The following is a 12,044-nucleotide window of genomic DNA, read 5'->3' as shown; positions in this document are numbered from 1 at the left end:
TTTAAATCAGCAGCTATATGACTTTAGAACAAGTAAACTGGCAGGCATTCAGTGGTAATCTTAAGTACTAGACAGTTCTTCTACGGTTCGATGTGCTGTTGAAAGTTGCATGAAGTCAAATAGCAACTGGTTTTGAGAGAAACTGCACAATGTTCTTGAGATCAGAACAGATACCCAGTAAATGAGGACTTATACAGCATTGTACTGGCTACCTGTCACGACCCACAGGAACAGTTGTCTCATCCAAACCTTCACATGGATCATCACTTGGGTTTCATTGTTTTTCTTTCTGTCTGTGGTGAGACGACACGCTGTGTGGGGGAGGCAAGAGCTTCATCACTGTTTACCTTCTCCATGCTTGGACTATACTAAAGCTGTGTGTGGGCCAGACCCCCGGTGAGACCAGTCGGTGGGACTACTGTCAGCAGTGCGAACAACACCAATATCACCTCCTGCTGAACGGACAGGTTCCGCACCATTATCTGGGTGACTTGCTAACCAGAATTCCTCATGTGTGAGCCGTAAAAAGCCTGTTACGCTTGCCGATTGGTAGATGCTTTTATTCGCAGCACATTGAGTGTATACAGATGTAACTGATGCAGATGTCACAGTTTGCCAAAACACTGCTGCACTCCGACTGCATCTGCTCGTGAAAAACTCTTTGTTGGGATCACTTTTGAGAACCCAGTCTTCATTTCTGCTTTGCATAGCTTTGAAGTTGCACCTTGTTGATGTTAACCATTTTTAATTTACTGGTTGTTTTGCAGCTTAGCTGAAGTGGATCTAACTTTTTTCCTCTGTTCAAACACCCAGTGTTACAAGTGTCTAGAGGTTTTTCAGACTAAGCAACTACCCTGCCCACTCACAATGAACACAAACACTGACCGGTCATTATGAGTTGGCTCTGGGTTGAGAAAAAAAGTCAGAATAGAGTTGGATACACCCAGTTTTATACATCACATTCGTTCTGTCCTATTCACCTTATGAAAATATGATGAGGGGGGCGGTGTCAAGGGAGCCTTGGCAGTGATGCCTTACAGTTGCAAGCTTTTGCATTTGGTTTGTAAAGGAAACATTCCATGGGCCTCTTGTTTGCCGTAAGAGAAGTGAAATCAAGCCAGCAGTTCAAAGCCAACCAGTGTTAGTCACTGTGGAGGGACTTGCAACAGTTCTAAGAATTATGGCTGAGTCACAGCATAATTTATAATGGCACTATTCTGGACCAAAATTAATAGAATCACTGCTATCAGTTGATGAGCTTGCAGAGATGAAGTAAATCTGTGCAATTCTTTCATGGTGAGTGAAACACTGCTGCCCAAATTTGTCTTTTTTGAAAAATTCAGAGCAAAGAAAAGAAAAGAAGAAAAAAGAAAACAAAAAAGAATTGTAACAGAGGTAACACAGATGTGTCTAATCTACCCCTGTGGACGTCCGCCTTCGCGTAGCTGGAAGAAGCCAGTTTCAGCCCTTCATTAAAGACGAACTATTACACATATATTAGAATAAAATATCGTGTCTGTGGTTAAATATGTAGCATGCACGACGATGGAGTCATCCCCTAATGTTTGAGTCATACATAAACAAGTACTTAACTATGCTAAGGGCCCATATAGGCACACACATAAAGATGCAGACCTTACAGATATGCAACAAACTGCTTAGAGCATTTCTGTGATAGAGATAATCATTATAATTTCTCCATAAAATGTTCTTAATCATCATCAACAACAACATTATGAACTAATCAGATTCAGATCGTGGCTCAAAATCTTGCTCAAAATCTTGCAACAAACTCACTGTAAAATACACACTTCTGAATGAAAAATACACACCTAAGAGAGACAAAAGACCAAATATTTTGCATATCTATATAATTTCAATTTCTGTACTTATACTCACTAAATTTGAACTCTAAATCAACCCTTAAGAATATAGTATTCTTGCATTTGCTGACCATTGACATACTGAGTTTTCCTGAAGCTTGACACTAAATGAGTTGCCTTCTGCGGCCCTTATGATTACACTGCCGAACACAGCAACATTAATTTTTTTTGTTTCAAAGACTTTGAAAATGTGAAGTATCATCTCGATGAGACTGGGTGGAGGAGTGAATAATGTAGTCATGACAGTTGTGAGTTAATTGTAATAAGAGGAAGCATCAGTAATGAAAATGAAAAATATGTTTAAATTAAAAAAGCAAAAAAAAAAAACAGAGAAACATGCACATGATAAGGGATGGCTGTGGCTCAGCAGGTACAGTAGGTCGACCACTAATCAGAGGAGAGGGGGTTCGTGCCCTGGCTCCTTCAGGGGTGCAGCTTGAAATGTACTTGGGCAAGATACTGAATGCCAAATTGCCCCTGACGGCTGTTCCATCAGTGTATGGGTGTGATGTGAGTAAGTGGTTTGATGTGAGGGTGAATGTGGCTTGTATTGTAAAGCGCTTTGTGTGGTTGATCCGGCTCGAAAGCACCGTATGAGCGGAGACCATTTACAATTTAAAATACCAAAGCTGATATTAACAGTCAAGTGGACTTATAGTTCACAAAAAGTCATCTTAAGTTGTTGGATGTTTTTCTAAGGTATCATTTCAAGATGTTTGATACTACTGCAAATGCAAATTACTGTTACTAAACAGATACTTTTTCTGACATTTTGCTTTGAGGAATATAAACATGTTTTCATACAAAACCCAATTCTTAAGGCAGCCCTGGCTGCCTATTATTTACAGTGCTGACAATGGACTTCAAAATCTTGGGTTCCTATCCAGCTGTGTACCTTTTTTTGTTTCAAAGACGAGTCCTCATTCTGACCTCCTGACACAGGATACCAAGAACAGCTCATTACCAGTCCCTTGAATAAACCATCCTCGTTTCAATAAATTTAACGTGGCGACTGAACCTCCAGACGCTGTAACCGGGGCCAGTTTCAGGCCTCAGATGGTGGTCTCCCTCATTGACTCTGTGTCCGCTAATGACCCTGTGTGTGGATCGCCATTATAAAACACAGATAAATGTTTACTGTCAAAGGATGACATCACAAGAGTTAAGGTCTGTACTAATATACAGGTGCTCCACCACCCCTCTGCTTTCTCCACTTCCTCGTGTCCACATTGCTTCGATAAAAACAGCTCCAAACACCAGCGTACACCAGCGTCCCGTGTTCACGTTCGCTCTGTTTCATTTATTTTGTCGGCCGCTGAAAACATAAACTTTTACTTAGCTGTGTGTTATTAGAATGTAAGCTTTTTTCCACAGAGGAGGTTGGGCAAGGAGGTCGGGAGTGTGTGAGTGTGAGTGTATGTGTGTAGGGGGTGGTGTTGGGGGGGGGGGGGGGGGGGGGGGGGGGTGTCTGTATGTCTTGAACTGAGTTTTACTTCTCTGTGCTGTCACTGATTAAGTCCCTGTATCCAGGCACTTTTACATAAAACATCAATAAGTCATTACCATGTTAATCTGGACATATTATGTATCAAGACTATAACTAAACAAAATTATAGCTGGAAGACTGGAAACCTCTAACTCTATGTTCCATTTTAATTTATTGACACTGGGCTGGTTCAAATGAGCTGTTTCTTTGCTGCTAAATGTGGTTTCTTGTCGGGAGTGGGCGGCGGTGATTGTCTTCATGCCATCATCGCGCTTACAGGACGAGAGGTTATGATACGCTCTCTGAGCAGCGCTGAATTTTCACGGCAGATTGGCGGCTACAGTGGTGAGACAGGCCGGTGCTGTCTGATCAGTGTGCTAACTTTAGTATAAGAAAAGACGTGATAGAGACAAGAGTTAACATTGGCACCGCTTTCCGCCACTGGAGACGGGTCTTGGTGAGTAAAGGAATGAAGTTTACCTGTAGACTGGTAAGTAAATAGCTGTTGATGCTAACATTGGATATGAAGCAATAGCAAAACTTACAAAAAGGTGCTTAAATGGGAAATTTGAAAAATATTTGTGTTTCCACACAAATGACACACATGACATTGTGAACTTTGGAAGTGACTGTACATTAGATGTGTTTAGCTCTTTTCTTCTGCCTGCAGTTATGCTAAACCCGTCCTGACTTTACACCTGACAGACAATGTGTTACTGATCTTCACTGACTCTCTTAAAGAAAATGGCTTTTAGTGCATTTTACAAAATGTTAAACTATTTATTTATTTATTGGTTAAAAAAAAAAGGTATATATGAGGAGGAGTTGTGAAAACAGGACGTTTCAATCATTTCTGATTGCATTGTCAAAAATGTTCTCATGAAAAGCAGCTTGTACACCTACTGTAAATTGGTTACTGTTTGTAAAGGCCTTTACCACAATGCCATTTTTTTCATTCTATCATACTCAGACACAAGTGTGACTGGCTCTTATTTGCTGAGACAATAAAACAGTATTTCTACACTACACCTCAATCGACAGCATATTGTTCACAACAGGCTTTCCTTTTCTTTCACATAACCTTTACCAGGAGCGGCCAGATGAATGCTTGGTTTTAGTTTTGTATTACAACACACTGATTACTGTACCTAATGTAGCATGTAACATTAAAAAAAGACCTCACAGCAGTGCCATGCAGGCTAAGAGCAGGACAAACTCACAAACCACTAAAACGGCTACTACTGTGTACATAATCTTTTCTGCTGAGGTTTCATTTTCCTCTGAATCTCATTGCTGTCACACCCGCTTCTCAAACAAGACTGACATCCTCTCTCGTTAGACATTCAGCAGCCACACAGTAACCTGAACCCTGTGCATACACACACATCCACTCAGGGTGACCCACTGCCACCACACTCCTATCACAACCTGTCCACATCTCCAACCGTATTTTGTGTGCATGTATAGTGTGTTTATGTGCAGACAAAGCCCCGTGCACACATGTGCCTCAGCTGTAGCTGACACTTTGTACCAGCCCGGAATCTAATATCCCCCCCATTGGAAACACATGTGGAAGTCTGACAAAAGCCGGCATGTTCCCTGTGCCATGTATGTCAGCAGTCAGTCAGTCTCCGTGCTGTCTGTTTCGTAGGCCGTGCAGTGCACACAGTGCAGCGGGCTTTACAACGTGTGCAGGAGAAGCCGTGAGAAAGGCCTGTCTGCTGTAGTCTGCTGGTATTTTTCTCTGACATAAAATGTTGTTGAACTACTGTTTCACTCTCGTGCATTTGTAAACTTGTATCATTCATGATGATTCATGTTTTTTCATGGTTTGATGTAAGCCATAATAACAGGATGAAGTCTTTTTCTGACTGCTTTTGCATACCTGTTAAACAGCTACATATATAGCTTTGAAGCGGGACGGCAAAATTCATCAACACATAATATTTGGCTCTAGAACTTGGGTGGCACAGGGATTACTCACAGGACCTGCTGGTGAACAATTGTGGTTGACAAGCTGTCTGCTAATATGCTAGCCGGCCAGGAACATGCTCCCCAAGCTTCTTTCTATTATAAACTAACAGGCTTGCTAACAACATTGCTAATTGTGTGTTAGTATCAAGCTAATTATCCTGCTAATGGGATAAATACTAGTGGTAGTTAAGCAAGTTGAATATAGAGGTGGTCAAATAAAATGGCAAGGTGCAACACATGTTGGAATCTACACCATCTTGTTTAGTGACATCAATTTGCATATTTGCCACTGAAAATGAACGTAATTCAGAGTTAATTTGCTCTTGCAAACAAATCCACTGATTGCCACTATTCCACAACTGAAATTAGTTCATTTTGTGGCAAAGCTTTGCCTTTTAAAATGTTTTGTGACCTGTACATAAGAGAAACTGGTTTGAAAATTGGGCCTTTTCTGTATTTTTATTCATTTCAAAGACCTGAGTGCAGCAGAAGCAAGTCATTGTATCTTTAATCGTCAGACATTCTGTTATTCTAATGAAAGCTGCTGTCTACGTCAGATCTGTAAAAAATAAATGACTCTTCTGTCAGTTTCACTTTTACGTTTTGAGCAGCTACAACAACATAAATGTGTATTTATTCAGACAATAATTGCTATTCATGCAAAATGTTGCTGGGCACACATGGAAATAAAATGTTTTCTGTTACTGAAGTGTGACCCATTTAAAATGTTGGCACAACTTGCACTAGAGCATGCTGGATATAGATACCAGGCAGGTTTGTTATATTTGACTAAAATTGACATAATTTGTTAGTTTTAGACCAAGTAATCCAAAATCATTTTGCTGAGTGTACAGTGATGACAAAGTTCCTGCAGGGAAAGCAGAGGTAAGCAGCTGCTACAAGCTTTCATTTCTACCTCGAAACCTTGCACCTTCCCAAAGTGCCAAATTTCCGCCCTGGTTGGTGCAGACTGGCACTCATGCCGTTGGCCTTTGAGAGATTGTGGTTGAGCTGTGCTCAGCTGTATGGATGGCTTGTCTTTAGCTGCAGACACTCAAGCACACCTAACATAAGCTGTCTCCATTCTCTTTTACTGACTGTCTACTGATTTGAATGATTAAATCATTCACAAACCATTCTTGACGTTCCGTTTTCTCAAGCGGCTGCTAATCAGCCGTCCTTCAGTCGGAGGAAGTAATCAGGTAGGGCGAGGAGTTTTTTGAAAACCAGCACGTTGTGATAATCTGTTTTGGTGCTTTGTCAAAACCCTTCTTTTGTCACCAGCGCAGGTTTGAGAGCTAATAGGTGGTGAAAAGCCTGGTCGGAGGCCCAGATGAAGCAGATTATTTCACGAAGCCCGGGGGAGAGGCCAGAGAGACAACCAAGCATTAGCATGCGTGCTAGCCAGAGTCTGTCCCTGGAGGGAAACCCAAGTCTGGCCACGGTGTCCCGACGGACATCCTCTGCAGAGGTTAGCATATCCCTGTCTCGGCTAAGTTGCTGAAAGTTGTTGTGTGTGCGAGACTGTGTATTTGTGCATGTGTGTGTGTGTGTGTGTAGCTGCTGAAAGATTTGTTATTTGGAGCGGTGAATTTTAATGACGTTTGTCAACTCTAATACGCAGAGCTGCCCAGCTGTGGACAAGACTGAAGTTTTTTCAGCTTGCTTTGAGTTTATTTAAAGGAAGTGCTGGTTTTCAAGAAGACTGCAGCAACCTATTTCTGGGGTAAATGCATGTTATTTATAGTTAGAGACAGAGATAGAAGCTTATATACAGACACATCCACAGCCTCATAGTCAGTTTGAGGATTATGTGTTTTCCAGGGAATACAGGAGAAGATTAATAAACTGTCATCACTTGTCATCTGATGTAAAGTGGTGGCAAACTGCATTCATCATCACTTGCTATAAGTCTATTTAGTAACCTCACCACAGGGGCATTTATTATATCTTTGTTTTTCATATAGACCCCATAGAAATCACAAAGACAAGTTGTGTTGTAGCGCTGCTATTGCCATGAAATCATGTGGGTAATCTGGATACGGACATACAAGTCTGTTCCCTGTGCAGGATTATTTTTTATCAATTAAGAAATACTTGTGGCCTAAACAGCACATTAACTTACTCATGAGGGAGTTCTGCACAAATATTAACATTTATGATTTATAATCTTTGGAGGATTATGTGATCGTAAAGCCTGCCAAGTAATTGTTATAAATCATAAAGCCAGCCTGTTGACATTTCATTTAAGGACCAATCTCGTACTTTTTGAGAGCAAAATTCCCTCATTTTTTTATCGACTGAATGTCAGTAAAGAAAACAAACCTTTAATACCATCTGAAAATAATTTATATTCATTGTGAAATTTAAATTCAGTTCTTGAAATTTAGTGGTTGGTGTTATGTTCAGACCTGAATCAAAGGTTGTAAACTATGTGGGACTATGTAATAGAAAAGAAAACCATTATTTTTGACATATATTTGACATAATTATACAAAGAGATAAAGAAACAATTAATGCAGGGTACAGGTTTTTTTTTATTATTTCATAAATGAAAACTTAAGTTTAATAAAAAACCTTTATTAGAAGGAAAATGTAATATATATGAAAATGTATAAATATATTTAAGCAGCGCATTAAACTTAATACAGTTGGGATGCAATATGGAGACAATTAAATGGTTTATTTTATTCAAAATCTGACAAATTAGCCATGGGCACACTTCTTTTTTTTTTTAGATTAAACAACCTTTGTTAAAAAAAAAAAAAAGTGTACAATCCCTCTTTATTCATGACTGTTAAGAATAATTTTATTACAACTCCAAATCAGTGTCTCCGGAAAACACGTAACAAATCTGAAATTGTTCTTACTGAGCTCTGTTATTTCACTGTAAAGACTAATTCTGAACAATTAGCTGTTGGCAGCATCTCTTCAGAGAGAATATGGTGAATACGCTGCATTAGTTACAGTGTCGGTGGGAACCTGGAGGCACATGTGCCACAGATTACCCTCTGCTGCATGAGGCTGACTGCATACCTCTGAAACCCAACAGCCTGTGAAACGTTGCCCTTTCAAACTCCGAATCCCATAATTCAGCAGGACGGGCTGACAGCACCGACTTCTTCCCTCTCACCGTCCAGACTCATCAGCTGCTTCCATCCATCCTGAAGTGAGACAGGCGCAGTGTGTCTGTTCACAGTTCATCATGTAGCGACGACTCTGTCAAGTGGCTTCTTTGCTGTCTCTGTATATGCATGGCTGTGTGTGTGTGTGTGTGTGTGTGTGTGTGTGTGTGTGTGTGTGTGTGCGCTATATTTCTTTCTGTCTCTGTGATCAGATATATTGTGTTTATAAAGTGCTCCAGTTTGCCAACTCCGAGCAGCCAGTGTTTCTTTGTGCCAGCGAGGCCTGTCAGCGGGGTAACACACATAATTGCTCCCTAATTCTCCCGTCAGTGGCTGGGTAATATCTGATTTACAGGTAATGAGCCACATCCCATTCAGCAAAGCCCCGCCTGTAACTCTGTCCCGCTGTATTATCCCCTGTCTTTTCTTTCTTCATTTCTTCTTAAAACATAATCACGACCTTTCTGTTTCTTTGCACTGTAGTGAAAGCTTGCTCTGCATTTCCAAGTCCGGCATTTCTTCTTCTGCTAAATAACAAAGTACGTCCATTCTTGTACTGAGCAAGCTAATATACAGGTGAGTGTCAAATGAAAGGAAAAACTAATATCAGCAGTTCTGGAAACTAGGAAACTAAATTACTCAAGTGCTGTCGCTAAAATATTGAGGTACTTTATTGAGTATTATTATTTCATGCTACTTCATAGTTTCCCCTCACTGCATTTTCAGAGCATTATTTTTCATACACACTACACAGTATAGTCACCATTTCATTTATGACGCATTTGTTCCCTGCAGAAATATCCCATTTATCAACTCTATAACTGACTCTATAAGAAAATCCATTTGTTTCAAGAATTTTCTGAAATAAATTTTCATTTGTCGTATATCTTATACTTTATAACTTATACAACTTTCCCCTTCTTTATTGTAACACTTATCTTTTTATTAGTTTTTTTTCCTCTACACCTGTTGTATGAAATGTGCTTTATAAATAAACCTGACTGAAAATAAGTGGTCACAACCAAATTATAGCAGGAATTATCTTTATATTATTGACGTTTTTGAACTCTGTGAGACTGAACTTCCCAACAGTTCAGTAGGTGAGTGAAAATAGCTGCACCTTGACCGTTACAACACTAAAATGCTGCATACACATGAATGCATCAGTAATAATAACCCAATATTACACTCTGTATTTAACACTTTGAAATGGGCCATATACTATTTTTTACTTCTGATACTTAAAGTAAATTTTACTTTACTTATGTTGAATCAAGGACTTTGCTTGTAATGGCATATCTTTACAGTAATGTATTGATATTTTTACCTAAGTAAAAGATTTGACTGTTTGTTTTCAGGTATCTTAGTAATGTGTTGTGAGCCACCAAGAGCCTCATAACCAGCTTCACGGCTCTTTGACATAAGCTGTGTCCCAATTCAGGGGCCACATCTTTCTGAGGCAGCATTCGAAGATTGACTGCACCACAGTGGTGTGACTAGGCTGTCCCATTTTTTCTGCCCCATTCCTTCAAATGCAGCCAAGAAATGTGTCCTTTTCCTGGGCAATGAAGGCTCCTGTGTGCCAGTTATTAAAATAATATGACAGCAAACAACACTGACAGAGAGCCAGAGGATTACATTTTTAAATGTTAGTATAAAAAAAGTTTTAAGGGTAGCTAGGCAACAGGAATGGCGATGCAACAGTAAGGGTGGGCACAGCTAGTGATGCAACAGTGGTCCTTTGACCTTTGCTGTGTATGACGGCTATGAAGGCCACACCTTCATGGACCATGTCCTCCGAAGGACGCGGCCCCTGACTTGGGTCACAGCTATAGATTCTACAAGTGTGGAACTCCACAGGAGGGATGAACAGTATTCTTCCAGTTTGCCCTCGTTTATTCCCACATGTTGGTCTCAAATTCTACCATGTGGGCATTCAGTTTGGTTGAGCTTTGGTGACTAGGAGGGTCAGAGTGTACTGCATGATTCCCATTATTTCAATGTTTATCAAACCACACAGTGACCAGTCTTGCCCTACTGACTTGCTGTCCTGGAAGAGACCATCAGGATAACCTCTATTGATTTGAAGTGACCCTTTATTCTAAACGAACAATATATTAGGAAACTATAACATAGGAATCTATTGTGGAGGCAAGCGCTGTGCGCTGCTCCTGATGTGACACGGTTATGTCTGTCATTCACTTCCAACGTGGATAAAAGTATAATAAGCATCCTCAGGTCGAAGGAGATTCTCTATTTCGACATTAGCTACAGTTTAATTTGAGACTGTCAGTTCGATGTTGTAAGATTAAAAAAAATGACCAAAATAATCTGGCGGGCCAGATATTATTGCTGGCAGGCCCGACCACTGCTGTAGGGGCTCCAGTTGCCCACGTGTTGAGAATATGGTTAAGGATGACTCATCTGACAATCTGACTAATCCCTGTTACACATCCCTACAGTATAGACCAGTGCCTATGTGTTTTGACCACTGAATTCAAATGTGCATTTGTCTTTGTAATTAGTGGTTTACGTGCTGCAAACCTCGTATAATATCCCTCTGTATGTAGTTTGTTAGTCTGGTGAGATCACGTCACAGCCGGATTGACCAGCTAGTGGGCCTTGGGGTAAAAACGAGCTGTGGTCTCCCACACCACCACCAACTCTCTGTGCATTATGAGTATTCCCTCCATAGATCTACTGCTGCTATCCAAACGCTTGCTTGCTGAAGCAGCCTTTGTGACTGAGGATCCTGCCACCAGCACCACAATAATAATAACTTCTTTCAAAGTCACTGAGAGCTTTTTTTGCTTGTGTTTTTTGATCCAAAATGTCAGCCAGTTATGCTTCCTGAGTCGACCTCTGTTATTTCTAGATATCAGAGAGCGTGATGGGAAGTTAGCTTGACTGGAAACCAGCTTCTGCGTTCTGTTTCTTATCTCACTCTGTTTCTCTTCTCAAATTTCACCTGCTGTGGTAGCACTTCATTTATTGTTGTTGGTGCTCTGTTCTCACTCATTCTTGCTTTTGTGAAAATTGTACAGACTACTGTACTTAAAGGGGAGAATAGGATAATGCCACTACTATTGATAGTAGTCACAGATAAGAAAATGAGTTTTTAATGCTTTTTGGCACCAACAGTTTGTTGGATAACTTTATCGAGACAGTTTGGAAGCAAACTCCTCCTGGTTACCTCAAACAGTTTTAAAGAAACAGAATTTTTTTGCAGAAGCAAAACTTCAACAAACACACGGAAATATGTGAGACTTTTGCAACATTTTCATCTGAGCTGTTCCTGATGGACTCTCACACAGTTTTAGCTGTAAATGTTGGGGAAAATGAGAAGCAAAGAGGGCATAACGCGGAGACGCTCAGATTGTTTAATACCCCGTCTGATAGGTTTATAAGCTTCAGCGGCAGACCAAACAGCAATTTTTGCTGCCATAATTGCTCAATTTATGAGCCAATGCTCAGATATGAGAAGTATTGTGCTGGATATTTATGCCAAAACAAGTAAACTAATCAGATTTAAGGGGGCAGCACAATTGGAAATGGTTTTCATCGCAAATGATTTAT

General features: G+C 40.3%; 1 long non-coding RNA gene across 1 annotated transcript; it reads left to right on the top strand.

The window, feature by feature from the left end:
- Positions 1–3,489: 3,489 nt before the first annotated feature.
- On the top strand, positions 3,490–8,620 carry LOC139609006 (uncharacterized). The gene is made up of 3 exons (XR_011685129.1): positions 3,490–3,826; positions 6,628–6,814; positions 6,968–8,620. It is a non-coding gene; the product is annotated as an uncharacterized lncRNA (long non-coding RNA).
- The last annotated feature ends 3,424 nt before the right edge of the window (positions 8,621–12,044 follow it).

This window comes from Trachinotus anak, unplaced genomic scaffold (genome assembly GCF_046630095.1).
Source record: "Trachinotus anak isolate AG129_WGS33_773 ecotype Australia unplaced genomic scaffold, CSIRO_AGI_Tana_v1 ptg000025l, whole genome shotgun sequence".
NCBI classification, from domain to species: Eukaryota; Metazoa; Chordata; class Actinopteri; order Carangiformes; family Carangidae; genus Trachinotus; species Trachinotus anak.
The sequence above is the reverse complement of the archived record's forward strand: the minus strand, read 5'-3'. Positions and strand labels throughout refer to the sequence as shown.